The following is a 26,483-nucleotide window of genomic DNA, read 5'->3' on the forward strand; positions in this document are numbered from 1 at the left end:
TTGTTGTAGCTATAAAGAAATTTATTTGGGGATGAGACTTTTCACTACTAGAAGCCAGACTCTAAGCTGGCTCTTGGGATCTAAACCACACTTTTCTTTGGACAATAAATTTCAAGTCGCACTTACTGTCCTATTTTTCAAAAAAGGAATGATGATGACAAAAAAATAACCAAAACCTATCACCTAAATGCGTTAGTTTCAGCTGAAGCCATCTTCCATCAGAAACCATAGGATCTGATACAACAAAGTTCTCCCTAGGGATGTTTATGAGTTGAGTAGCTCAGTGCTTTGTATACTAGTACGGCTGTATTTTGTCTTGTATCAAAAAAAAAAAAAAAGTTTAACTGCATGTGCAGCCTCAGCTGCAAACCACTGCAACATGCTTCACTGCTCACCCAGAGTCAGCCTCTCTTCCCTTGGAAAAAATAAAATAAAATCAACCCCCCAAAACAAAACATCACCAATGCCACGCTGGTTCAAAAGGACTAAGTTCCTCCTGAGGGCTGACGGTTGGCCTGGGTTACTCCTTGGCATCCTGCTCCTCTCCCTCCTGGGCACCATCTTCACTGGCCTCCTTCTCCTCTTTGCTACGCTTGTTCTTTTTGTGCTTGTGACGCCGATGACTCTCCCCCTCCTCGCTCTCGTGTTGCTTGCTGCAGCAGGGAAGAAAGGGAAGAAGAAAGTCACATCGGAACCTGCATCAGCGCAGCTCTGCCACAGCTGAGACCCGAACGCACCGACTCTACAGCATGCGTGGGGATGGAGCGCTTTGATCTAGAATAAACAGGAGACAGATCAGAAGTGCTGAGGGCATCACGGTGCTCTTGAAAGGCTTCAGCGTGTTTATTTGGGACGATCTGATATCGTGTGTGGCTGCCCCAAGGGCAGGTTATGCAAACCGCTGGAGGTGGCTGCTTTACACCACTTGCTGCATCAGCACAGTCGAGGCAAGCGGCGTACTAGACAGACTGCTGTCAGAATCATTTGGGGGTAGTTTTTATAAGCAACATCTCTGTGTCCCTCCTGCTCCTAAGAGAGCTCTAACAATTCTGACACATCTCAAACTTCAATGGGAAGCGCTGAAGCTGCTGAGAGAAGAAAGAGTCCTAAATCTGAGAGGTGTTTGAAACTTTCACTCTTCTGAACGTCGTGGGGAAATCCCTGGACTAGAGGCAAGAAAGGGATCGATGCAACTAGAGGAACGTGGGTTTCCTACTGGGAGGCAGATCCTGTTTCTACCTCTGCTTACTCATAAATGACCTGGCACCTCGCTAGCTTTGTGCTGTTAAACTCCTCCATCTCCTCACCCAGAACTGTCTTCAGGATGCAGCTGGAGAGCTGTGGAAGTCTGTGCAGGATTCTGTGAGGTGGGAGAAGTCCCACCCAGCCTCAGCCCTGCACCCCCGACCCCGCTGCCACCCCTGCCGCCTGAGATCAGCCTCTGTCTCCATCAGGGAAAGTGGAAAGGTGGGAGCTCTGGTTCTGCCCACTCCGGTTCTTGGCCTCTCCTGGGAGGACATTTTTCTGCTGCTTCTCAAACGTGCAATTGTTTCTCCTCACAAGTTGAAAACCAAGCAAAGTCTCTAGAGCTGACCGTGGTGTGAAGGTGGCAGAATTAAAACAGAGTACAGGAAAAAATAGATTAAATTTATCACAGGAAGACGTATGGTCACACAGAACAGACACACAGCTCTGCAACTGGGGACAGCCAGGCGTAGAGACAAATTCTTACCGCAGCAGGGATACCAGTTCAGCAGCAGAGACACCTAACTGGCTGAACCACTGAAGCTTTGGCTGAAAAGCTCCTGGGTTCAAGTAATTTTCTGACTTGTTTAATAAATGGTTTCATAGTCATTAAAGGGAAAAAAAAAGCCAAAAAAACTCTTGCTGCCTCTCCTCAACACATCTTCAGCCACCTCATGGACAGCGATGTGGCAGTGGTTTATGCTTCAACAAAGTGACTGTCCTTTAATATTTAAACGAGTGTCAGTGATTTCCTTCAAACTGGTCAGTTTGCAGTAAACCGGAAACTACAAGGAAACCCTTTCATCTTCTACAAATGCCTTAAACAGGCAGAAATCTGAAAGTGCCTCGAGCAGGGACTCTGACAGGCACTCAAAGTGGCCTTGAACAGAAAGTATTCCTCCATTTGCTTTAGGTAACAAACCCTTCCCATCCTACTCCTCCAAGCAAGACAGAGTATCCGTGTGTGGTTTAAGGAGTAGAAGAGAAGTCACCTCATTCCCACCTCGTGCAGAAGCCCAGAGCTGTAAATCGAGCTCTCAAGCAGATTCTGACACTGCTTTGGTGAATGCCGTCCCATTCCTGCAGTCAGGTATCTAACACTGGATTTCAGTTCTGAGTAGAGGAAGCTGAGAAATGACCCTTAAAGCTATTGGCTTGTTAGTCTGCTATCAGTTCAGCTTCCATTTGTTTTGTATTCTACTTTGATAACGGTCCTGGCCTTTCTTCCCATCACTTTGTTTCCAACCCTTCAGCAATCCATCCTTTCTTGGAAAATTATTCATCTCCTTAAAGATGAGAACAGCCTTTTGCTCCCAGTCACTATGTAGGAATTTTTCTGATAGGAGTTTCAAAATAAGAGTAATTGCCTACAGAGCTGACGTGAATTTCATCTAAAAGTAGTAGTAAGTGGAAGCACCAAAAACCGCAGCAATTCTGCTCAAGCCATTGCCAGGACGTAAAGTGACACAGCAACTGAGCATTGCCTCAGCCCGGAGGCCAGACCTGTTACTTTGCTGGAAGAATGCTCTCACAGGAAGACCATCTGTAGCAGATGCACTTTCTCCAGAAAAGCTGGGAATTGAGGACATCCTGCTCTGCTCCTCCTTTGTCCAGACCATCAGCCTCACTATCAGCACTGGGCACAGAGCTCTGATCACGCAGTGCTCAGCCTCCTGCTCCAAGAAGAAATTTCAGATTACAGGCTGAAGAGAGCTCTTCTTTCTGCACAGGAACACGTAATACTGAAAGCTGATGCTTCTGCTGGGATTTTGCATTTTACTTTGTGTGTGCTTTATTAGCAGTGGGAGCTACGCTGTTCTGCTGTGATGTTTAGCACAGGTTAACCTCTCCTTTGTCAATCAGTGTTCCAATTTTGCTGGCAGTGATTCGAGAACCTGCCAGCTGCCTTACCAAGAACTTAGAAACACCAAGGACTCCTCTTCCTATTACAGACAGTTCTGCCTCCTGCCCAGGTACGTGTCCAAGAGCACTTTCTCTGCCTGGGCATCATGTCTCAGGACACCAGCAGGTCACGGGAAGCCTGTATGACCCAGGGCGACAGTTCCCTCTGAGAACATCAACCTTCTTGTCTGCAGCTAAGGTCTGTTCCTATCAACAGCCCAGTTCAACCCCAGACAGCTCTTACCGTCTTGAAGACTTATGCTTGCTGCTCTCCTCTTTGTCTCTGTGCCTGCGCTCTCGGTGACGATCCTCTCGCTCCCTGCTGCGATCTCGACTCCGGCGGTAGTCACGCTCAAAGTCGTAGCTGCGCTCTCGGCTGTAGTAGCGGTATCGTTCATCATCACTTAAGAAGAGAAAGGAGAAGTGAGGCAGGGGAACACACCACTCGTGGACCTGAAAGTCAGGAGCTGTATTTACAGGACCGTAGAACCCCATTCTCACCAACAACATCCGTCACCTCTTACTCTACCAACAAGCGGAGGTATTCACAATGCTCCTGAAAAATCTGTAACAATAAGCTGCTGCTGACTGAACCCAAGCTCCAGCCCAATCCCAGTTTCTAACCACAGCAAAATAACTTTCTCCATTGCCTATTACACAGCCTGTAAGCCCCAACAGTTGAATATCTTGGCTGCCTCCTGGCCTCTCAAGGCACAGGATTTACAAAATTTCTCCTCTGGCTTTGCCAAGGGAGTACCTTAGCAGCAGGCACGTGGCCAATGTCCCAGGGCTTTTGCCCTCACAATCCTTTGGGAATATGTCCAAGACATCAAGCTACTTTGTTCAAAACCAAAAGAAACATGCTGCTTTCATCATTCTGCCTCCCCTGGTGCTGGATGGTACCTCACAACACTATTGTCCCAAATCACCTGCGATTTTTTTGTGCGAGTTAGACTAAGGGACAATTTTCTTCCCCTGAGTTCAAAAACTCCAATTGTAAGTACAGCTGACAAGGTCTTTCTGCCTGCACCTATCTATCTGCTCGAGGCACCTCATTCAATCCACACACAGGAACGGGCATGATGTACCCCAAATTCAGGTGCATCCCACTCTCCCCTCTACCTCTCGCAGTTGCTATTCAACTTCTGAAAGCCAAAATCTAAAGGGTTAACAAGTCCCTCTGTGGGAAACAATATTGAAACTCAGAGAAAGGAGGTCTGAAACATCGTCCTAACACTCACGGAAACAAGCTAGACAAATAAACGTCCTATATCAATCATCTGTGAGTGCTCCAAAGGACTCCGCTGAGCAGCGACCTGCCCTGTTTTGGCAGGCACCATCTTAGGGGTCAGAACACCTGAAAGCACCCAGAAATACTGACAGTGTGCTCCGGGGGGCTGACAGCAGGACTTGGCTGCAGCATGAACCTGCCCAGGAAGTGTGGGAGTCTAAGCTCTTCAAACTGCAGCAAGTGTGTCTTCTGTTCTGCACCTCCCTTTTCCACCCACAGCACCCACAAGCTTGCAAGGAGAAAAAAAAGGCTGGGGGCATGGGCAGGAAAAAAAAAAAGGTTAGGAAAACATTGCCCTATTTGCTCACCCCCCGGGCCAGGAAGTTCCCCAGCAGGCAGCACCCTCTGCCAGGAATGCACATTCTGATCATGTTTTGAGTGACTATTGGTACTTCTGAGCCTGAAGCCTGCAAAACACTGACGCTGCCTGTGATAGAACAAAAAAGTCATGGGTTTAGAACGAATCTTTGCAGCCTAGCCTTCACTTTAGCTCTCTAGATCAACGCTAGGAGGCTGAGCACCTCCTTTCCCAGGTGCTCCCAGCACTGCTGTCACCAGATCACATCAGGTCCCACCAGGGCGGTTGTCTCCAGCACTGCGGGCAGGAACGCCTGGATAAGGATTTACATTTCATGGCTGACTCCTGGCGAACGGCGCTCCTGGCCCTGAAAGCCTCTACAGGAGAGCGGAGCAAAGCACGGGTGGCTTCCCCTTTGATCTGACAGTTGCATTTAGAAGACAAGAAGCAGCAGCTTCTCCCTGCAATGTTTCCCACTGAGCTGTGAAATACCTAGCAAACAGAGAGGGGCTATTTCCTTCACTGGCCTCATATTACAGGTGGGAGAGCAAGCGTAACTGGTTCTGCTGGATTTAAACACAAAAACAGACACAGGAAATCAGCCAGTGACACTGGCTCCTAGTTTGTCCTCCAGTTATTGATCCAAAGCACCTCTCCCCAGACATTTCAGAAAATCCAACTGGTGCAATCCCATCCCATGCCCAAACACCTCCTTGTGCTCCAGGGCAAGGCCAGAGCTCCCTACCATGAGCAGAAGCTGCCGAAAATCAGCACTCACTTGTTGTATTCGCTAGTGGTCGGAGTGCGGTCTCTGTCTCTCTCTCTTTCCCTTTCCCGCTCACGCTCCCTCTCTCTGTCGCGCCTGGAGCCCGAGTACTCCCAATGGCTGCTGCTGGAACTGCTCGTGCCTTTGTCCACCGTCGTCACCCAGGGTGTGTGAGACGTGGAGATGGGTGGGTAGCTGATGAAACCTGAATCTGCAGAGAGAGAGCAGAACCCTTCTTCATCCGAAGCATTCAGAGCATCCTCTGTCCCTCCCTTCCCAAAGATACCCTCTGGAGGTACAGCTGAATTCAAGGGGACAACAACAGCCCAGCTCCCTCCTGTCCTCACCCTCCCTTTTTGCTTCCAGCAGCTTGCTAAGAACACGCGAAGAAGACACAAGCAAGACCAGATATTTACAAACGTCACTGCAAAATGTCCCTGGCCCCTTACACAGCAGGCTATGCCCTCCCCCAGCCCTCGCTCTCTACAGGTCCTGCTATGCAGGGCATGCCATAAGGTCTCCGCTGAGAAAAGTTTCAATCCATCCCCCCAAGACATCCTGGCTTAGGCAGCAAAGGTGCCAGCTGAGTTTAGCTAGCCTTAGGCTAACACTTACAAGGTCTCACTTCTAGCCTAAGGTGGCACTGGCTGTTAATGAAGGATGCCACCTGACGAGCCCAGAGCCACCAGCACTTCCCCATCCAGACGCTGGCCTGCAGGGGCCTGCTCAGCCGGGCCAGCGAGGTCACATCCCAAAGCAGTACCGGCTGCTGAAAAGCTGATCATACAACAGACTCGAGGCTCCTTTTCCTCAGGAAGGCCTCGCAGCGCGGTGCTGCCTTCTGCACAGCGAGGAGGTGCTGCTCCAAGTGCTGGTCACTAAGGAAATGGGAGAGGACGTGGGCATTGCTGGCAGGGCTGCAACAGGGAAGGCAGTCTGCTGGAATTCTGGCACTGCCTCTTCCATTACAAAACAAAAGGAGACAGATTTCTGCGTGTGCCTGTAAGCAAGGAAGAGGATAAAGGAGGAAGGAGGGCATTCAAAAGCTCAGGGAGGAGATGTGAAGGTGAGTGTGAGCAAGCATGTGTGCAAAGAACACCAGAACACGTTGCTGAGGCACACGGGGAAGCTTCTCTGTTGCTAGGTGTCTGCACTGGAAACAGTGATCCGAGGCTTAGCACTCGACTACAAAACTGCATTTCCCCTTCTGCACAACATCCAGCTTTCCAAACGCTTTTTGGTGTCAGCAAACTCAACGTGTCTTGTCTGGGACAGTCTGGGGCACAAGCAAGACCCTACAGTTAAAGCAAGCATCGTGTCCATCAGCTTAAGAAAAGCCCAAACTACCAAATACCCAAGAAGAGAGCTATGAACAAGTTTGTTTGTTATCTTCAGTGCTCACCTGCAGAGTTGTAGCCAAATGGAGGCGGCTGCCTGTTGTTGTAGCTGGCTGGCTGGCTTTGGAGAGAGAAAAGGATGGAAGTTACTAACACCAGCGGCCATTCGCACATATGGCTGTGCTGCAAGTTCACTCGATTTTTTCTGAAGGCCTGCGGAACATCCTTGTGGGAAACCCATGGTTTCCGTGAATCTCCTTCACTTTGCATGGTGAACTTTCAGAAGCGCATACGGGTGCTTGCCCTGCTTTACCCCTTCCTTTTGTACATAAGGCAGGCTTCCTGGGAAATGACTGGTGCTTACAAAGTACCTGGAGAATCCTTCTAGAAAACATTTGGAGAAACATAACATGCTACCCACTACCTTGCACTAGACCCAAGCACACCCCTAGATTTTATGGACTCCCTCCCATGTCCTGAACATGACAAATCCAGGTAAATGCACAGAGGACCCTACAGACTCTGCTCTCACTCCCCAGCTCAATCCAAGACCAGACTATGAATCACCAGCACTGACTTTAGCCCCATCCTCCACCCTTCCTCACTGCGGAGGAGCTGTACCGACAGCTCAGCCCAGGTGTGGTCTTACCCATCCAAGGTTGGAATGAGGAGAGCTGGTGGTGGTGCCAGAGGCGGCGGGAACAACCCTAGACACAGAAGCGTAAGTCAGCACAAAGATCTCACAGCTTGCCATGAGGGAATAAGATTTCATTGCTGTTAACAGTTAAAAGCTGTTCAAGTAGCTCTTTACTCTAAACAAAGCCCTGTTTGAAATAGAACCCTGAAAGAAAATTATTCCATCTCCTACCAAAATTAAAACCCTACAGCTGCGTTAGTTCTATAGGGGTACAGGAAGAAAAGTAAAGGAAGAGCTACCTTCTGTTTTGGCCTATTCATCATAAACAAAAGGTTCATTAAGGAGTAAACATTAACCCTGACAGTCCTGCGGAAGACTGAAAAGTCTGGTTCTTGGGATGCGGACACGTTGCAACTATAGTAAAGATTTTATTACACCATTGATTAAAATTAATAACTTTGTCTCTTACAAAGCACGTAACATAGGAGTCACCTGGTTTTGTTTGTTTTTTAAAGAATGCCAATTTTCTGAGCACACATACATTTAAAAATCAGGAGAAAGCACAGCACCAACAGTGCAGAGAGTTGTCCGAAAGGTCTGACACTTTAAAATGGGCCCAATGTCAAACATGCGAAGAATTATGATACAAAAATCACAAGGCAGCATCTTCAGAGAGCAGAATTAAGCAGAAGTTTACAAAGGCCACTCTTCCAGAAGTGACAAAGTCATTTGGAAGTCAAAGTGCTCAACCTTGAGCAACCTGAAAATGAGGAAGATGTGCCAACCGCTCCTATGGGAACTTCTTAAATTTGTATCCTTAACTACAAGCCACCATTACTTCTCTGGGCAGTTACCAACGCCAACAAGAACAGACTAACCAACCACCCGTTGGCTTGACTTTGCATAAGAATTCCTCTGTTTATCATTACACCAAAAAAAAGGAGCTAACTACTGATACAAAGGATAGGCGTTATCTGACTAACTGCAGTCATTTACATTAACGCCGGCAGCTCCAGGTTCCTTTTCCAGTCCATGGCGATTGAGCCAGCATAGCCAACATAACCCGGGTCAATTCCTCACCTGCGCTGGGTCAGGAGAAGCCCTTCCTACAAGTGTCCCACTGCAAAAAAAGGTAGTGACTGCAAAGAGAGGCAGTCTGAAATCTCCAGCTCAGCCAGTGGAGATCTCTGCTGCAAACAACTGGGGAACACTTCTCACTCTTAAGTGCTTTTTTCCCCTCGTTCTCCTAAGATCTTCCAATAAAATGTGATGCCCAGAGCGTTTCAATCACACCTACTCACCAAGTGCAAGTACTTCAAAGTACTACTGTCACAGGCACTGGGTCATCATCATTATCATAATTAGCAGGTATTCTCCCTCATCTCCCTTCCAACCCAGTTACCTGAAGTGGAAATTCTTTGCAACAACAGCCTGGTCATTCGTCCACCTCGCTCCTCCCAAACAACTTTAATCTAAATGCACTTGACTAGCAACTGGGCGCTGCAACGTCTACAACCAAGACCAGTTTGCATCCAGTTTCACTACAATATAGTTCTAAATCCAAGGTTCCTATGAGCCAGTTCCTTCTAGTACAACAATAAAGACCAGGTCTGCAATATTATTGTTCATTGAAAGGAGTATGAAAAGTGACATTTTAACAAACTTGGGAATTGTCTCAGTCTGAGGGACACCCCAGCTCATGCAGGTTTTCCATATTTCCATTTGGGAAGCCCAGGGCAGAGCATGAATACAAAAGCACGGATGCAAAAGCTGTGAATCAAGTCCAACGTGTCTGACACATAGTGAGGACAAGCACGTCAAGCCCAAGGTGCTTTGGACGCAGACCTTTTGCAGGTACGTGAATCAAGTACAGAGCGTGACGCAGAGGCAGTGGCCTGACTGCATGTACGCGCTCACCACCATCAGCCCTGGATTTTCAGACGTACGGCATCCGGTCAGAACTATCACTCCAAATGGCCTGCTACACAAACAGCTAGACATGTTTTCCCTGGACTAGGCAAAATTTCCAGCAGAAAAAAAAAAATACAGCTAGAGGAAACTCAGTTTTATAGTAGCTCTGAACTAGTGGGGTTCTTAAATTATGCACAAGATTGGTTGTTACATTTCTTTATTAGTATTCACCATCTCCGCTGCACGCCAGGGAGCAGAGGCTTCTGATGGAAATGGTGTTTGTTCTACTCACTCTCACATTCCACATTCCTACACAAAGCACCAATCTGTCACTGAGGCTTTTACTGTGCAAATGCCGTAACAAGAACTACACCATTTCCAATCTAAGTGGCTTTTGCCGTCTGTAGCTCTCCACTTTCTAGACTGGTCTTCAGAGACAAAATGAGATTGCATTGAGAAGCCCTACAGATTATTATTTAGGTCCAGAATACAAGATAAGCAGCTAGAGTTCAATGCTGCACTGGAGTTTGAGAGCCTTAAATTAACTGTGCTCTAAAATGGGTCTTGGTGTCACCCTAGCTCGTGTTGCTCAAGCCGGGGCAGCTGCGTGTGCAGAATCACTGCTGTTATTAAGAGCAAATTCACACCTACCTGGAATGGGACCGGGTGGTGGCAGACCTACGGAAATAAACAAAAACAAGGACAACAGGTAAAGCATGTCATCTCTGCACCTCAAGCTAAACCTAAAAGCACACTTTTGAATGAATTTCACATACTTGAGCAAACAGACCAGCAGAAAAATTGGTGTCATTAAGCAGTAACTAGCCTAGAAACAGTATCATCTTCCCAAATTATGATCCCTCTGCCTTTATAATATAATTTTAAATGTTGCTGCTCTCGCACTGGAGAATTCCTTTTTCCAAGCGTCAATACACAAACAATTGATTTGGCCTTCAGAACAACTGAAGAAGCTGGAGAGGAGAACCTGCTGCAGATGTCAGCCTGTCCTTTCGCTTGTTTGTTGTGTTTTTTTTTAAAAAAAGTCAATCATAACTGCATAGTGAAATCAGACACTCTGGTCAACATCCAAAAGAACAAGTGAACAATTTATCTTGATTTTGCCAATCATCTTAATGAAAGGCAGTAGGAAAAGCTACCACTGTCTGCCATTGAGTACTGCGGTAATAATCCTCTGCAGATTAAAAGCCTCAACCATTTTTTTTTTGGTCTGTATCTTCTGCATGTGGAGCCAGTGCAAAACAGAGGAGCTACTGCACGACGTGCTCCCGGTAACTTCTCCAAGTCTGGCTGCTGGCTACGGTCCAGAGAAAGCCCAGAGCGTGGCCTGCACTTCACCTTGATGCACTGGTTAAGGGAGAAGCACCGGGGCACAGACGTGACTCAGGATCAGGAGACACACAGACTTTGTAGGAAGCAAAGGCAGAAAAACGTGTCTCAGGCCATGGCCAGCGTGTCTGTAAACTTGCACTGAAAAGGTCAACAGAAAAACAACACCATACCCTCTGGAAAATGCTGCACGAGTACGGATATTTGGCCTTTTCAGTTGGAAAGTTCTTCCTTCTCTCCACCAGTATTGCCCTATTTTGCCTGGTGCCCAGGAAGAGGCCTCCACATTGCAGGTGCATTAAGAAACTTTGTGGAAACTGAGTTATTACATGCAGAGAAGACACAGCGAAACCATTCTGTAACGTGGTGCTCAAGACAACAAAGTACAAAAAAAAAATTAGGAATTTTACCTCCGCTATCTCAACAGGTTTCAGCACTGAGCCTGGAACAGCAGGGACAAAAGGCATTCCTGCAGCCACAGGACTGCTCTCCACAGTGTCTTCTCCAGTGCCAAGTGCTCTTAGCACAACACAAACCCATCTGGTTATTGATAAGAGCACACAAACTTGCCAATGCTGAGGACTGACCATACCCAATGGGCTAGAAACCCAACATAAAGACCTCCTTTCTGTTATTTATATTTTGCTTTTAAAATGAAGCACTGCTCTAATGTCTGCACTGGGCACTAGGCTCTTCTAGGAGCAGTAAGAATCATCCTGCAGTGGCAGTTGGTACAATAAAATGCACAGAAGCAAACACAGAAAGATACAAATCTTGGTATTTCAAGGCATAAACCAACCAAGAACTGACGTGGATTAGGAAGAAAGTTGTTAGCTAGAGCTGCTGTTGCAGAATTGCCAATTCCAGCATCGCCCTTGAAACATTTGGAATCAGCCATAGCCAGACAGGATCCTGAGCCGTTACCTGATTGCTCAACTGTTCCATAGCATTTACCAACTAAACCTTTGATTTGCTCCAAGCCTGGGATGTCCTAACTTGCAGCCTCAGACTGCCATACGTTGCTGTGTGAACACATACCTGGAGGATGCAGGGGAGGTGGAACAGAAGTAACTGGTGGAGGAGGGTGGAGGAAGTGTGGTGGAGGTGGCCCAGCGAGCGGGGGAGGCGGTGGGCCTGCTGGTGGTGCAAACGGCTGTTGCTGAGGTGGTTGTTGGGGCTGTGATGGCTGCTGGGGCTGCTGGGGGGGTTGTGGCTTACTTCCGTGGTCTCCAAGGACCTTAGAAGGCAGAGGAACGAGAAGAGAGCATTTTAATCTCTTTGCTCCCACAGCTAGGACCTCACTGTGCTGGCATCAGGGAGAGTATCACCAAAACAGGCAGCACTGCGATGCCTGGGAAGACCAGGCTATGCTATACCCAGGGGGTAACAGCTTTTGGGGAGGAAGGAAGGTTGATTAAAGCAATCAACGTGCTTAGCAAGGTATCTTTTCTTACGCAGAACAACAGCGAGACTAGATTCTAGCTGTATATACAACCGTGCAAGCAAGACGGTTGACATTTCAGTGTTATGAACACCTTTTGCTCACGGGAACTGCCACCGATTCAGGCTTCAGATTAAAAGCTGCCGTATTTGAGGGTGACACAGCAGTGCTTCCTTTTTTTGTTTTTTAAATTTATCTTTTTTGAGGGCAGCAAGACACCAAATTCTGCTCTAGACTGTGCCCTGTAGGTCAAAGGAAGACTGGATTCACATCTGTCAGAGAAAAGCAGGTCCTATAGTCACTGCTGCTGAAGGAATGATGAATATGCACAGATACCAGAACGACCTGGAAATGCAGGTATCAATGCTTGAAAGTGTAATTTCCCAACCAATTCTTTCTCTTAGGCAAACTCTTTTTTTGGGCCATTGTTGGCAAAACTGACAACTGAGAGCTGACCAGAAAAGGAACTTGGGCCTTACCATTCAGATGGTAAGGCCAGTCTTTAAAGGACAATTGCTAGCTCCTAGCAAGATAAAACTTTTAATGCAGGAGTTAATTCAACCTACAGAAAGGAAGGACACGTGCATACGCCTCGATAGGGTTGATATATTGCCTGCTGCTTTGCAGATAGAAACAGTGACATGGGAGGCCAGGAATGCACAGACATTTGCTCAGGCTTCACTAGAAGTGCAATAAAATCAGAAATACGTCAAGATGGTGCAAAACATTTACCTGAATTGGGTTTTCCTCAGAGGCGTGCTTATCACGACGTCTTCCTTCTACTCTCCTAATTGTGCCTGCCTGGCCACCGATCACATCAATTGTCCCACCCAGCTTCCTGGTACAAAGTAGATGCATCTTTTTAGGCTCAAAGACGTTAGAAGCAGCCCTTTTCCCAAATATTAGACAGACTTTTCTCATACATTCTTTTCCATCAGGGAAAAATCTCTAGAGGCAGGACTCAAATTGGACAAGAGGTGAAGGAGAATTCCTTTTTCACTTTTCAGCACTGTGAGCTCTGCTGGCAGGGGTGAGTCAGGTCTCTCTGAACACCCAGAAACATGACCCAAAGTATCACCACATAGTGGAGAATATTTATCAGGAGAAGCCTTTAATGTTATCAGCCCAGATTTTTCCTACTTTCTGTTCAATATTCCAAGTGTTGCTGATACCACTGAAGTTATTTACAAATCAGATTCTCAGACACTTTCTAGCCCACCTCCCCAGGGTCTACTCTGTTTCTATTAAAGTCAGAAGTTTTGCTACTGCCTTCAATGAAATCAAGGCTAGATCCTTGAAAAAAACAAAACAAAACACATATTCATGTAGCCAAGAAACAGTGCTGTCTACGCACCAGGAAAAAATCAGCCACTGAACCTACAATTTTCCACGTTCTTTTATCTCCACACCCAGGTCACTCTTAGGGGAAGAACATTTTTATAGGAGCTCATTGCAACGTTATTACAGGTAAAGGTTTGTGAGAGAGAAGCACCCACAACTGAAGTTTAAGAATCCCTCATTCTATATTCATGCAACAATTGATTTGTGTATGCATGGCCACAGACATGTTTTCCTGCAGTTAGGACAGAGAAACGTCAGCCCTTTCCCAAGTTAGACTGCAAAATTTTCTATCTCAGTAGGAAATTTAGACAAAGTAGATATAAAAATGCTGGCTAGTTGGCAAGATAAAGTTTCCTCACTGAAATCTGCTCACTTTGTTTAAGAAAAAAAACCACAAACCCAAACAACTCATTGCTAAGCCCATGGTTTTGATGCTGCTGCAGTATACAAAGACACTCGTTCTGGTCCTGACCAAAAGCTGTGCAGCAGGAACAGAATCTTGTGTGTCAGTACTTTCAAAACCAGACTGCAAGTTAAAATGGACAAAAATACAAAAATAATTAGAATAGCATCAGCTTGTTTTGCAGTGGTGTAAATTTTCAAAAATCTCACGAGATACATGTAACAGCTGGAAACAAACCTGACTGTTTGATGGCACTATGAAGGGGGACATAAAAGCCACCAAAGTGCTTAAATGCTAACAGACCAAACAGAGCTTTAAGGCTTATACTTGAAGCACACAGTTGATCCTATTCTCAAAGTGGAAAGTTGGAATGCGAGACTGATTTCTGCAAGACAGGTGTGTAAAAGCTGTAATGTGAATAAAGCAACAGAAATACCCAGCTCCCAAAGCTCGGGCTCTTCTGGTTTCACATAGCTTTGTTTTTCTGAAGCTTTTGATAAAAAACCATCAACCTCATAAGGTTGAAGTGGTTTTCCCACCAGAGGGTGCCAGTCAAAATGACTCAATTGTTTTGCTTTGTCCAGCCTTGTGGATCCTCTCTCTCACTAGAGAAAAAAAACTAATTAGCATGCATCATGCAGCGTAGCATACAGGTTCAGAAACCAATAGCTCCTCTTATCAGCTGCCAAACATGTAATCCACTTCCACTTAAGGAGGCAAAGATTAACATCGTGGGAGTAAGAATAAGCCAAGTAAGCACAAGCAGCTAGGAAGGTAAGCCCTCAAAGCTGAGGTATTTGCCTTGGTTTTTCTGCTCCCAGAGACGTGTCCCTTCAGCTGGGATATAGGCTTCCCTCCCTGCGCAGCACTATGCTGAGGGGATCACCAAGGAGAGGTAAGTGGGGAGGTAGAGGCTGCACAACCCTCAGGAGAGCGCTGCTGAAGATGACAGTTAATGAGTGACCACAGTAGCTTCCTCTAAAGTTTTAAAGTTTTTTTGCTTCTGTTTCAGGCTTGAGGAGATTCAGAGATGGCCCAGGTGGAGCACAGCTACCCCTAAGAAGAACACAGTGCACCCAGGCTTTATGTCTGCACCACCCCTTACCTATTAGGAGGAGGCCCAGCCTTCATGCGTCCTCCCACCAGAGCCAAGAAGTCTGTTTTGAATTCTGTTTTGATGATGTTGTTTTCCACTTCTTTTTCAGCATTTCCCGTTCTTCCTTGCTGAACCTATGGAAGGCAGTATATAACGCACAAGTTTAATGCCCTTACTTTCAACTGAATGTAGCATCAGAGATCAACCTCCAGCAAAGGATAAGGGCTCTTGCAAACAAGCAACCTATTCTTCAGACCAGGGGGTAGAGATGTAACCTTTAAAGACACATTTTTGTATTTCTCATCACCGAAAGGAACACAGAACAGTTAGGTATTAAGGTATCTTCTGCTCCTACACTCTCATCTCTGTGATTACAAAAACAAGTCCCAGTTTTATTGTAGCTGTATGCAGGAGTAACATGTCACCCACCGTGATCTTATTTTCAGTGCTGATGGGAGGAGCAGGATCCAGTCCAAGCTGAAGCCGTCGCTGTTTTTCACAATAAGCTTTCCATGTTTCTTCATTGAATCCATAATTAAAGTAATCAGAAAGATCAGCACCTGACAAAGGAAGGAGAAGTTACCATAGTGATTCTAGCAGAGTTGCATTCTCAAATTGTCCTTTAACAGCTTAAATGAAGAGTTAAGAAAACTAAAAATCTTCTAGAGAGCACAGCTTAGTTTGCATTTCATTCCATCAGAAAGCCGCCACATCTTTCAGTGGGAGGGACACTACAGCCTGAACAGCAGCGGGACCATTTGGGATGTAGAATGCAGCACGTATGCAGGCTAATTGAAAGAGATGCTTGCAACCACTTATTCACCAAACGGATTTTTTCAGACTGGTTTCTTGCAATTGTCCAAATGAGTTGAGCACTGGGGGGAGCACAGGAATGATGGTTCCAGCTACCACCCCAAAAACGGGATGGTGCCTTGAACCTCTTCCTTGGCAGAGCTAAGCCAACATGTTCCGCTCCAGACCATCACTCCTTTGCTGTTTTGAGCAGAGATTCTGGGACTCACCCGTTTCATGAAACAGGGCTAAAGTGGAAGTTTTTTATTGATACGTCTCAGACTACTACACAAGTAATTACAGTTCAGTCATGATCCTAACTATAGCCTTCCATGATTGTCATCTTTCTTTGACAGTCTTCTGTGAAATGTGCCGATTCAGCACGAGCACTTCTGAATACGAGAGGTGGCCACAAACTGCTTGCCAAGAAAAAGCAGATGCAGCGGGACAAACAACTAACTCTGTCTGGCACGCCTCACAACAGGAAGCATCACAAAGCATCTCTGAGCTCTGCTGAGGTGCCCCTCAAACAGCCCCCTCGAAAGGTATTCCCAGACAGACCAATTCTAAAAGGATGAGCTGATACAGAAGGGCTAAGCAAAACACTTTGATCATGCTGACCTTGGATCTATACAGTGAGGTTTAAGTTTATCTTCTAGGTAGGCTGCTCTTCCTGTTGTACCACCCAAATATGCAAACTTCACCAACACAGACTCAGCAACATGACATTTACATATCTATTTTATCAGCCCATATTTCAGCCCCCTATCAGTTCTTCCATACCATGTTTCTTCTTCTCCCTCACTTAAAGAGATACCAGCTTGCTGAACAATTAACTTTAAAGGATGTAAACCTGAAAGGCTGTGGAGCAACAAGCTACTTACCATCTAAAATAAACTTAGAGGCCACACAACTTTGCAGACATCTTCCTTCTATTCATACTTCAGCACTGTTTTAAGGCGAGCTGGCTTCATTTTGTCCAGGGATGTCAGCATGACCACAATGATTTCCATGCTTTATCTCTGAACTTCACTTCATTGTTTTCCTTCTAACTTATTTTCTCCCTAGCCCCCTCTTTCTCCCTACACAATCAATGGGAAATCCCCTGCAGAAGCCAGGCCACGTTTTTTATTACGTCTGTACTAGCTACTATTCATCACAGATCAGTGTCGTTATTAGCACTGTGATGGACTCTGATGCCCTTCATTTCAGGTGGGCAAGAGATCCCAAAACACACCACAGCCAGCCTTCTAAAAGCACTACTTCTATTTACTAGCAATATTTCTGAAAGATAAATAATGTACAGGGGCTAACAGGGAGAAGAATTCTTTTTGAGAAGAGGCAAGTGGATTTTTTTGCTTCAGTTAACATTTCATCATAAAAGGTTTTACGAGAATAGCACAGCAAAAATTTGGATCTCTTTGGTTTCTTCATTTACTTTTGTATCAAATTCAGATGAAAAACAGAAGTTTATTTGTAGCATCCTACAGCTGTATGCAAGAGTCACTTCCGAGTAGAAATCTCCCTAATACTAATCAGGAAGGTAAAAGAGACCATGTACATATTAAAACCTGCTGTGCCAAGTACTATTTGTCTGGACACAGTCTAGATAATATTGTCCAGAAGAAATAAGTGGGGACTGCTCACTCACAGTTATGCACCTAGAGGCAGAATCTATCAAAGAATTAAGCAATGCAGCTTTTCTGTAAGAAAAATCCTCGCCTTTTTGTCAGAGCAGTCAGTGTTTTCCTTCCTTTTATTCAATCATGCGCAGCAGGAGAACTCAACATAAAAAGACAGCTTTCCTATCGTGACATTGCTCAGGCGGTAATTCCCACCATCGCTGCCTTCCTGCAGAAGCGCGGACATCCCCAGGACCCAAACGAGAAGGGTACGCAGGGGTGACTCTGAGCTTGGCCATGGTGAGACAGAGCAAATGAGCTGCTGCACGTGAAGAGGAGACCACACATCATCAGCAGTCAAATCTTAATCCTACTCAAATGATTTTAAAGCCAACAAACATTATCGTATTGATGTAAGTGCAAATATTTTCTGGAACTAGGGAAAGAGTAAAATAGAACATTAAAAAAAAAATAGTTGCTCCCTTTAGGGAAGTTAAATTAATAGAGTAAATGTAACCCAATTTTAGGTAGAAGCATGGCTTGATCAATCAGTAAATGTCACCGCTTTATAGACAGGCATCAGAGGCTGAGCAATACGTATTATTCTGACTGTCTGTTCCCTGGACAGAAATCCCATGTGAAATTAAAGAGAGACAAGTAAAAGTGCAGAAAATATTTACCACAAGAAACTGTGAGGCCCCACCTGGTTTCCTCCACGGTTTGTCTTCAAATGAATCTAAATCCACTTCTATAACAGGCAATCCATTTATATTCCCTGCGGCATCTAAGTCAATACCTTTGGGCTGCAACTTGGCTTTGGAGAAAGAGAAACAGTTACTACTTTTAATGCAATGCCTTTAATCCACTAATTTGCTGAGCAAATTACTCCAGTCAAAAATAAAGCGCTACTGTGAATTCATTGCTGGCTTATAGCACGTAGGTAACCACAATCAACTTTTTAAACAAAAATTACTTCAGTCACTCTATAAATAACTAGCCAGGGTATGCAGCACTTGCAGTTGAACAGCAGAAAAGCAAATTCATCTCAGATTGGTACTACAGACAAATGCAGTAAATTATTAGAGCATGCATGAAATTTACCCCAAATGAAAACAAATTATTTTTCTCCCCAGGCAAAATACTTATTTTCCCCTCCCAAGATACACACATTTTCTCATACTTTTTCAGGATCAGTCTTAAGTGGACCACACACTAACTGGAGTCAGCAAAAATCTGTCAGGTACCAAATCTTCAAGGGGAATTTGTTCTTATTTTCTCAATCAGAAGTCGTTTGCATAAAGAAATTGATGGAAGGAAGTCTATGAAGCCCATGAAAGGACAGTCTCACATATGAGGAAGGACAGAATCCAAGTCTCAATATACAGTATAAACTAAACTGAACGGTGGGGAAAGTTTCGTCTGCAGAAACATGCATAGCTGATACTCAAGGCCAGAGTTTGTTTCTTTTAATACCTTACACTGCAAGTAGCTCAGTATACTGACCATATAGTTCAGATTCTTCTCCAGGCAATTTAGAATGTTTGGCCCCAGTGCAACAATATTGTTTAGAAATATTCTCGTTGTTTACTATAAAAGTAATAATAAATATTTTTTTCTACTTTAAACAGAATTATAATCAGCTAGTTCAGTGATGGGTAATTAAATCATTCCATTGCACCCTGGACCCTCAGACTGTCCTAGGAGCGCCTGTCTTTAGGAAACGCATTTACTCTTCCTAGTTCACATAAGATGCACTAATTCATATCCTTCCAAACAGAGACCAAGATCTGCAGCTGCTCCAGCTGTCAGTGCCAGGTAAGTGAAATATTGCAAAAGGTGAAGGATAAAAATAACAGCAATACCTGAAGCAGATGCTCCATAGCCTCTACCCGTTTTTAAGTTTAGATTCATAGGAGTTCCCCTATATGGAAAAGAATCACTACATCGGTATTTGAACAAATTACTTGGTTGAAGATTTTCATGCAAAATATATTCAAGCCCTGAGTGCTTAGTTCACTTGGGTTCATTCATGCCTCTCTACGATTTTTAGTACTAAGTCATAACACCTTAAAAGTGAGATTCATTTGCCACCTAAGTTTCTCCAACCTACAGAAACCCAGCAAACGTACTTACTGACCAACAACAGAAGACAAGAGGATTGTCTCAAACGTGAAGGGAAAGGTTATTTCACAGAGTGGTGGTTACCATTCTGCCCAGAACATACTTAGTACTGAAACAGAACTGAACAAGGTGGAAATCATAGCTGCACACAGATCACAGAATGAGGAGAGAAAGGTAGAAAAAGCAGATTTCGAAAAAGATGTCTGCAAAATCAGGTGGGCTGCTAACAGACGGAGCACTGCTATTCAGAGTAATCCATCAGACTGAAACCACCTCTACAACAAGAGAAGGGAATTATCCATGAAGTGGAAAAATTAGAATATGCTGCAAAGCACATGTAAGTCATTTCCGTAAGAGGAAGGCTGCTAGCAGCAAGCAAAAATGCTGTCTTATTATTTTTATTCAATGCAAATTAGGTAGAATTTTAAGTGAGTGATGTAATTTCCTGGTTCTCAAATTCAGCCTCATCCTTTCTGAATCACGAAAAACCAGACAGCTGAAAATCAGGAAATTCACAGCTTATGCAAATTCTTATTGATACAGATTTTGGTTCTTGAAGTTTTCAGAGATGAGTTAAATGTAACTTTCCACCTTTGATTTTGCTTGATGAAGCACAGTAATTATTTGGTTAATCATCCAACAGCAGACCCATGAATTATCATTCCTATTTTAGAGATGGATTCTCCAACAAGCAACTGCAGGTTGCCCATCAGCTTCTAATCCCATTCCGGTGTCCTAGCCATCACTCCCGTGTCTCCCAGAAGACAGATCAGCTCTCATCCCCACTTTCAATCCCAATCAATGCGCTAGAGCTACCTCAGATCAAAAATCAGCACCATAATCAGCAATACATACATGTACGATGGTGCTCCTGTTTTAATGTTGCCAATAGTAACTTTCACGTCATCATCATCACTGTCACTATCACTGTCATCTTCATCATCTTCACCACTTGGAAGGGCCTAGCAACAATAAAAGCACACAGGAGCTCATTAATACATGAAACCGATAAATTCCCCCAGACAGTAAGCCAAATCTTACAAAGCTTGTATGATGAAGGACTATTAGCCTTCAACATAAATGGGCAGGTGCCCACAAAGATACTGCTTTGTCCTCTGAAGAAGTGACCCTACATGAGAATCAGGGTAAGATTTCTGAAGGTGGGGAAGGTTTACCTCGGTTCTAAGAATTTCATCATGTCCCACAGCTCCTGTCCTCTACTTTTTCTGAAAGAGCTAGTGCTTTCCTGACACACCTCCTTCCCAGGTCCATGGTGAAAGTATACAATCATAAATAAAAATCACCAAAATACATTCATCAGGCTTCACCTAAGAACCTTGGAGCAAATATTCTCTCACCATAACTTCTGTGGCAGGAAGTTGCCGAGAAGCTCGACTTGGCTTATTTAGCACAATCAGTTCCCGAGTCACTTAACTTTACATAAAAGCTTTACAGCAGCCAATTCAACTCCAGCGCGGCACCGCTGCTGGGGCACGAAAGCAAAGGAAGTCTTCCAGATATCCAGCAGTGCAATTCTGCAAGGTGCATGAGCGGAATTAACACCTTGCCACTACAAAAGGGTATGAGGAAGGTGTTCCTAACCCTGCCTCCTTTTCCACGGCACACGGGTTTGTCAGAACTCTGCGTGAGCCCTCTTGACATACCACAGTGGCAGAAAATAAACCCATCAAAAAGACTAGAGGAAGAGGGGGTGGAGAAGCAAGCCGCCTCCTACCCTTTCAGCATGGAGCCACTAGATTGCATTCCAAGAGGTCTGCGGCTGAATCAAAACTGATTCCCAACACTTTGGGCATTCTATCCCAGTGTTTCCCAGATTTTACTGACCCTCGAGAAGTCATACTAAATATAGGGCTGGAGGTAACATCATGTTCTGCTTTTCCTGCCAGGCTGCAGCATCAGAGGCCCTCCTCTGCCTCTTCAGATACTCAGATCAGGGGTCACTACCCACGCCACAAGGTAGGCTGAGAAGAGAAGCCTGTTGCCGTAGTTAGCATTGGGAATTGACTATCAGTACACTCCTACACCACAAATGTAACCTATTAGGCAGTACCGACATTTTACACTTATGTCTTTTTATCCGTGAGCATTGAGAAGCACAAAAATAACTACGTCTACCGTTTGCAGTGGAACACGTACATGCTGCGACATCTCTCGGTCTTCATTGCTGACAGGCCGGTTCTCCTGAGGAGCGTCTTGCAAAGGATGAGAAGATTCTGCGTGTCTAGTAAATGTGACAGATAAAAGAAAGTGGACAAGCCCAATCTAGAGGTTCACCTCTAAACCTGAAGCATTCGCCCAGGTGACTTTCATATAATGGCTTTATTCATGTACTGTGTTTATTCTGCTGGCAGTTAGCTCAACTATATGACAAAAAATTAATCATCCTTGCTTGGCTTTGCTTTTGTTGGAAAGAATCAGTTTGGCGGTTCCCAAGAGCCCCTGACAGACAGCACGGCTGCCTAGCCAAACGCCACGCAACAGCTAATGCGTAAGCGGCAGCTTTCAGCTTTGGTTCAGCACAATCACAGCTGAAAGGAGTAAGACCACAACAAGCAAAGCTTCACCTTGTCCTTAAGGATGCCAGTAATTATACATGTATTTAGTAAGCAGTAAGGGCATCTGTCCCATAGAAATTAAGGAAAAAGCGATTTTAGTGTTTCTACAAATAGCTTACATTAACGAGTAGTTAAAATTCAAAGAAGAAAAGACAGATAATTATCCACCCAATCTTCTCATTTATTACAAATTAGTCCTAATGCAACAATAGTCAGGTTCAGATTTACCTCCAATTAAAGAGTTTGTACAAATGTTAACATTGTTTATTGCATTAGCCAAGCGAGAAAGTCAAATTGGTATACACATGCTAGAAGAGAGTATGCTAAGTGTTACAAAACTAAAACACAAAGAGAGATCATTTTTCTCTAATGTCATAGGTAAAACCTTCAAAATTATTCTGGCTTTTCAAAAGAGACAATTAGAATAGCCCAGGCAACCCAATTCTCCACCAGAACCTTGTGGAGATGACGCTCCTAATTTAAAACCCTATGTTGGATAAATAAACATACACAAGATTATTTTCAAAGAGAAACATAGGTAACACCGAACAGCATCCAAACACTGGTCAGATTTCAGAGGCGGCAGGAAAGGAGACACCAAACAAGTAAGCCAAAAGATCCCACAACGCAACTCAGAAAGCAGTTACTGAGCACAAAAGAACAAGAACAATCTGAGCAGTTACCAAAGCTCCCATGTTAGAAAAGCCCCATACACGAAGAAATTCAACAATCAAGCCAAGATCAAAAAGAAGGGACGGAGGTTCAGCAGCTAACCAAGAAAGCACAGGGCCCACATCCGCCAAGTTCCTGAGGTGACAGCTGAAGACACTTTAAGTTATAAAAAGCAGCCAAGATGTCAAAGGGAAAATCAGCCTCTCAAAGTACATCAAAGTTGCAGATGGAGGACCAAAATATGTACCGCTGGAGAAAATCTCACAAGTGACTCCAAAACCTTTTGCATTTTGTTTGCCAAATCCAAGCAACTTGTAACATTGACCTCAACCCCAGAATTTTCTTAAGAATCCAAGATGACTGAATTAAGGAGTATTACCTTCAGCTTCAAGTCACATGAAGTATCTGTGGGTGTGCATTAAAATTTATGAATCGGAGTTCAAATAAACATTTGCTCAGTAACGGTCTTTCCCTAACCTGTTTGCTTCCCAGGAATGAACAATCTGACAGGTCCGCAGCCATCATCTGCATGCAAAGAAACGTCGCAGCTATTTAATTTCCCCAGAATGCCACCATAACCCTGTGCATTGCTGACGTAACAGCATCCTGCACAGACCGCTGGTATTTAATGCATCCTTTAGGCTAAGGAATGTTAACGGATACTGTATCCCACACTACACTGATTTCTGCTTCGTGGTAGAGACAAATACTCTAGAACAAGCCAGCAATATATCCCTGGAGCTGCAGCCATCAACAGCACAGCAAACAAAGAGTTGTTCTTCTTAAAACACCCTACAGCTCTTCATTTAGGAAGATTCTCATTGTGCAACAAAGAAAAGGAAAAAAAACACAAAAAGGGCGGGGGGGGGGGGAAGGAGAGAAAAAAGGAGAGAGAGAAAAAAGGAGAGCTAGCATGACCACTAATAGTTTCCCTTCACGCATCTTGCAGTTACTGGAAATTCAAATTTTTAATTCTGCTTGTAAAATAAAATTACATTCAGATGAAAGTGACAAGGAACAAGGGATTTATGGAAGTTAGCAGTAAATTTCTATCTAAACTAAAAGCTGTTCCTTCTCACAAAGCTCGTTTGATGTTTTTAGGTAACAAGTTACGAAGTCTGCCTAAAATTTGGTTTTGAACAAGTTTTCATACTCCCTAAGCACAGGATACTTACTACAGAAGTAGGACAGTATCCATAGCAATCTCAGAAATTCCAGACACTGAATTCACAATGATCTTAAAGGACAATAAATATTAAACTGAACTTTTGAAGGTGCTGAGCACTCAGAAGTCCAGCGAAGATCAAGTCTTCTGAAAACCATGTTACATTTAAAAATGGCAAACAGATAATATTTCTGCTGAGAGAAAACTCTGCTGGTGCAAAACACACTGCTACAAACATAGGGGAGTTGTGACAGAGAATACTTTCCACACGCAGAAAGCAAACCTGATCAATGAGCTGTCCCCAACGCTGTTATCTGAACGTCTTACCCAAACCACATACTTCATAGATCTCATTTAATTTGTTGATTTGATCACATCAAGATTTTAACCTAGGCTCAAGGTTTCTAGCTTTCCCGGGCTAAAGCACAGGCCACAGTTTTGCCACTGCCAGGCCGGCACAAAGGCCAATCCTCAAGGCACCATTTTTCCCAGGGAATTAAACTGGAAAACAGCTCTGATTTAAAACTAATAAGGGAGGGGGAAAAAACTGTGTTTTAAGTCATATCAGTTGACTGGTCCAGTTCACCTGCCAGCATTTACGGACAGCTAGGGACGACCCCCTGGGATGGGAAAGGGTAGGCTGCTGTTTCTGGCAACAGCACTGGCCTAACGCATCCGTGAAGCTCAACACGACTTGATCTTCTTTGCAGTACATATTGTTATAATGAATAAACAGTCTCTGGACTCACCCAGAAATTGGTCCATCTTCTTGCTTACCAGTGGTATCATCTGCAAAAACAGTAATAAAAGAAAATTATTCAAGTGAATGAAAAAAAAAAGTTAAGTTTAAGCACAAAATGCATCACAGCTACAGAAATACCCAGTAGTGCCAGGGCACTATAACCCCAATGTTCTCTTTTCAACAGCGTTCAACTAGAAATGGAGCAACTAAAAAAAGTCCAAACAAACAAAACCTATCTGCAGAAGTGAAGTCTCACACCACTGACATGGAACAAAATTAAAAATCCATATCCAAAGGCTCAGAGCATAAGAAATAAAGGCAAACGTCACAGAAAGAACCAAAGTCGGCTGTGAAGGTCTTTATACAGACTTTTAACTTGCCAGGGAATAAGAAACGTAAAAGTACTCAGTTGGAAAGTCTGTGAGGAGGACAAAGACCTTTAAATGAAGTCCTATGCTTCTTCCTAGACACACACCCCCCCAGTCCCAGGGGTTCACCTGCATCAACCGGGTTAATAACATTTGGATGATCAGGAAACTGAAATTGTACCAAAGCATCGCGTTAACCTCTGTGCACCGCGGCGCCACCGCTAAAAGGCCAATAACCCACCCCCGAAACCAAAAGCAGCTCCCCGAGAGGCAAGCTCGGCCGCGGAGCTGCCGGCCCCTCCCGAACGCGGGGGGCTGCGGGCAGAGGCGGGACGCCCCGCCGGGAGCCGGGCAGTGCCGGCGGGTGACACCACACGGCCCCAGCGCACCGGGACAGGTGGGGACACCCCCCCGCCAGCCCGGGGGCGGCCCGTAAGGCGGGGTCGGCCGGTTGTTTTGCATCTTCCCCCCCCCCTCCCCGCTGCCCGGCCCGGGGCGAGGCCTGGCTGCGCGGCCGGGGGCGGCGGTACCTACCCCCGTAGAGCCAGTGCTCCTCATCCTCCTCCGCCTCCAGCGGCGCCGCGCCCGGCACGGCGCCAGCCGCCGGCGGCTCCAGCTCGGTGGCCATGGCCGCCGTGCCGCGGGGCTGAGGGGAGCGGGGCGCCCCGAGCTGCCCGCCCTCCCCCGCGCCCGCAGCAGGAGGAGGAGGGGGCGGCGGTGGCGGAGGAGGAGGAGGAGAAGCGGCGGCGGCCGCCGGGGCCCCGCTAGGCTCCCGCCGGGGCCTGAGGCGAGGTGCGCATCCGTCGCGGTCGGCACGGGGCGGGGAGGTCCGCAGCCGGCGGGCCGCGCCGAGGACGCCTCGCTAACGCGCCGCCATTGCTCTTTCTTTGGCTTCGGCGGGCGGGGAGGGGGGGAGGGAGGCGCGGAGGAGGGCGAGACCCCCCGGCGTGGGCGCAGAGGCCGCCGCCGGGCCTTAGCGCCGCCCGCTCCGCCGTTACAAAAGGCGCCGCGCACCGGGCCCCGGGCAACCGCCGCGGCGCAGGACGGGCCAGCGGGGGCGCATGCGCGGCGCCACGGCGCATGCGCTGAGAGGAGCAGCGGCGCCCTGAGGCGCGCGGGAAGGGCCTCCCTCTGCCCCTCAGCTGCGGCGGGGGGCGCGGTGGTCGGGCCCCGCAGCCATTCGCCAGCTGAACGAGCAGGTTTGAACCTCCCAGTCAGGCTGCAGCCACGTCCCCGCAGGGTTTCAGTGTAAGTCTCGTCTTTACATCCTAAAAATGTCACCGACACCGTCTGGTGTAGTGCCGTTGTGGCTGCTGTGCCTGACGGCTACGGGCCTCTCGCTAGGAGCTTCCTGAAAGGTCCCAGGGGTCCAGCGGAATTTCCAAAGAGGTTTTTGGAAGTGACTGGAGG

The 26,483-nt window shown here is 45.9% G+C and overlaps 1 pseudogene; it reads right to left on the reverse strand.

The window, feature by feature from the left end:
* On the reverse strand, positions 1-26,170 carry LOC129211624 (pre-mRNA 3'-end-processing factor FIP1-like; annotated as a pseudogene).
* Positions 26,171-26,483: the final 313 nt, after the last annotated feature.

The sequence above is a fragment of the Grus americana genome, chromosome 12 (genome assembly GCF_028858705.1).
Source record: "Grus americana isolate bGruAme1 chromosome 12, bGruAme1.mat, whole genome shotgun sequence".
Taxonomy (NCBI): Eukaryota; Metazoa; Chordata; class Aves; order Gruiformes; family Gruidae; genus Grus; species Grus americana.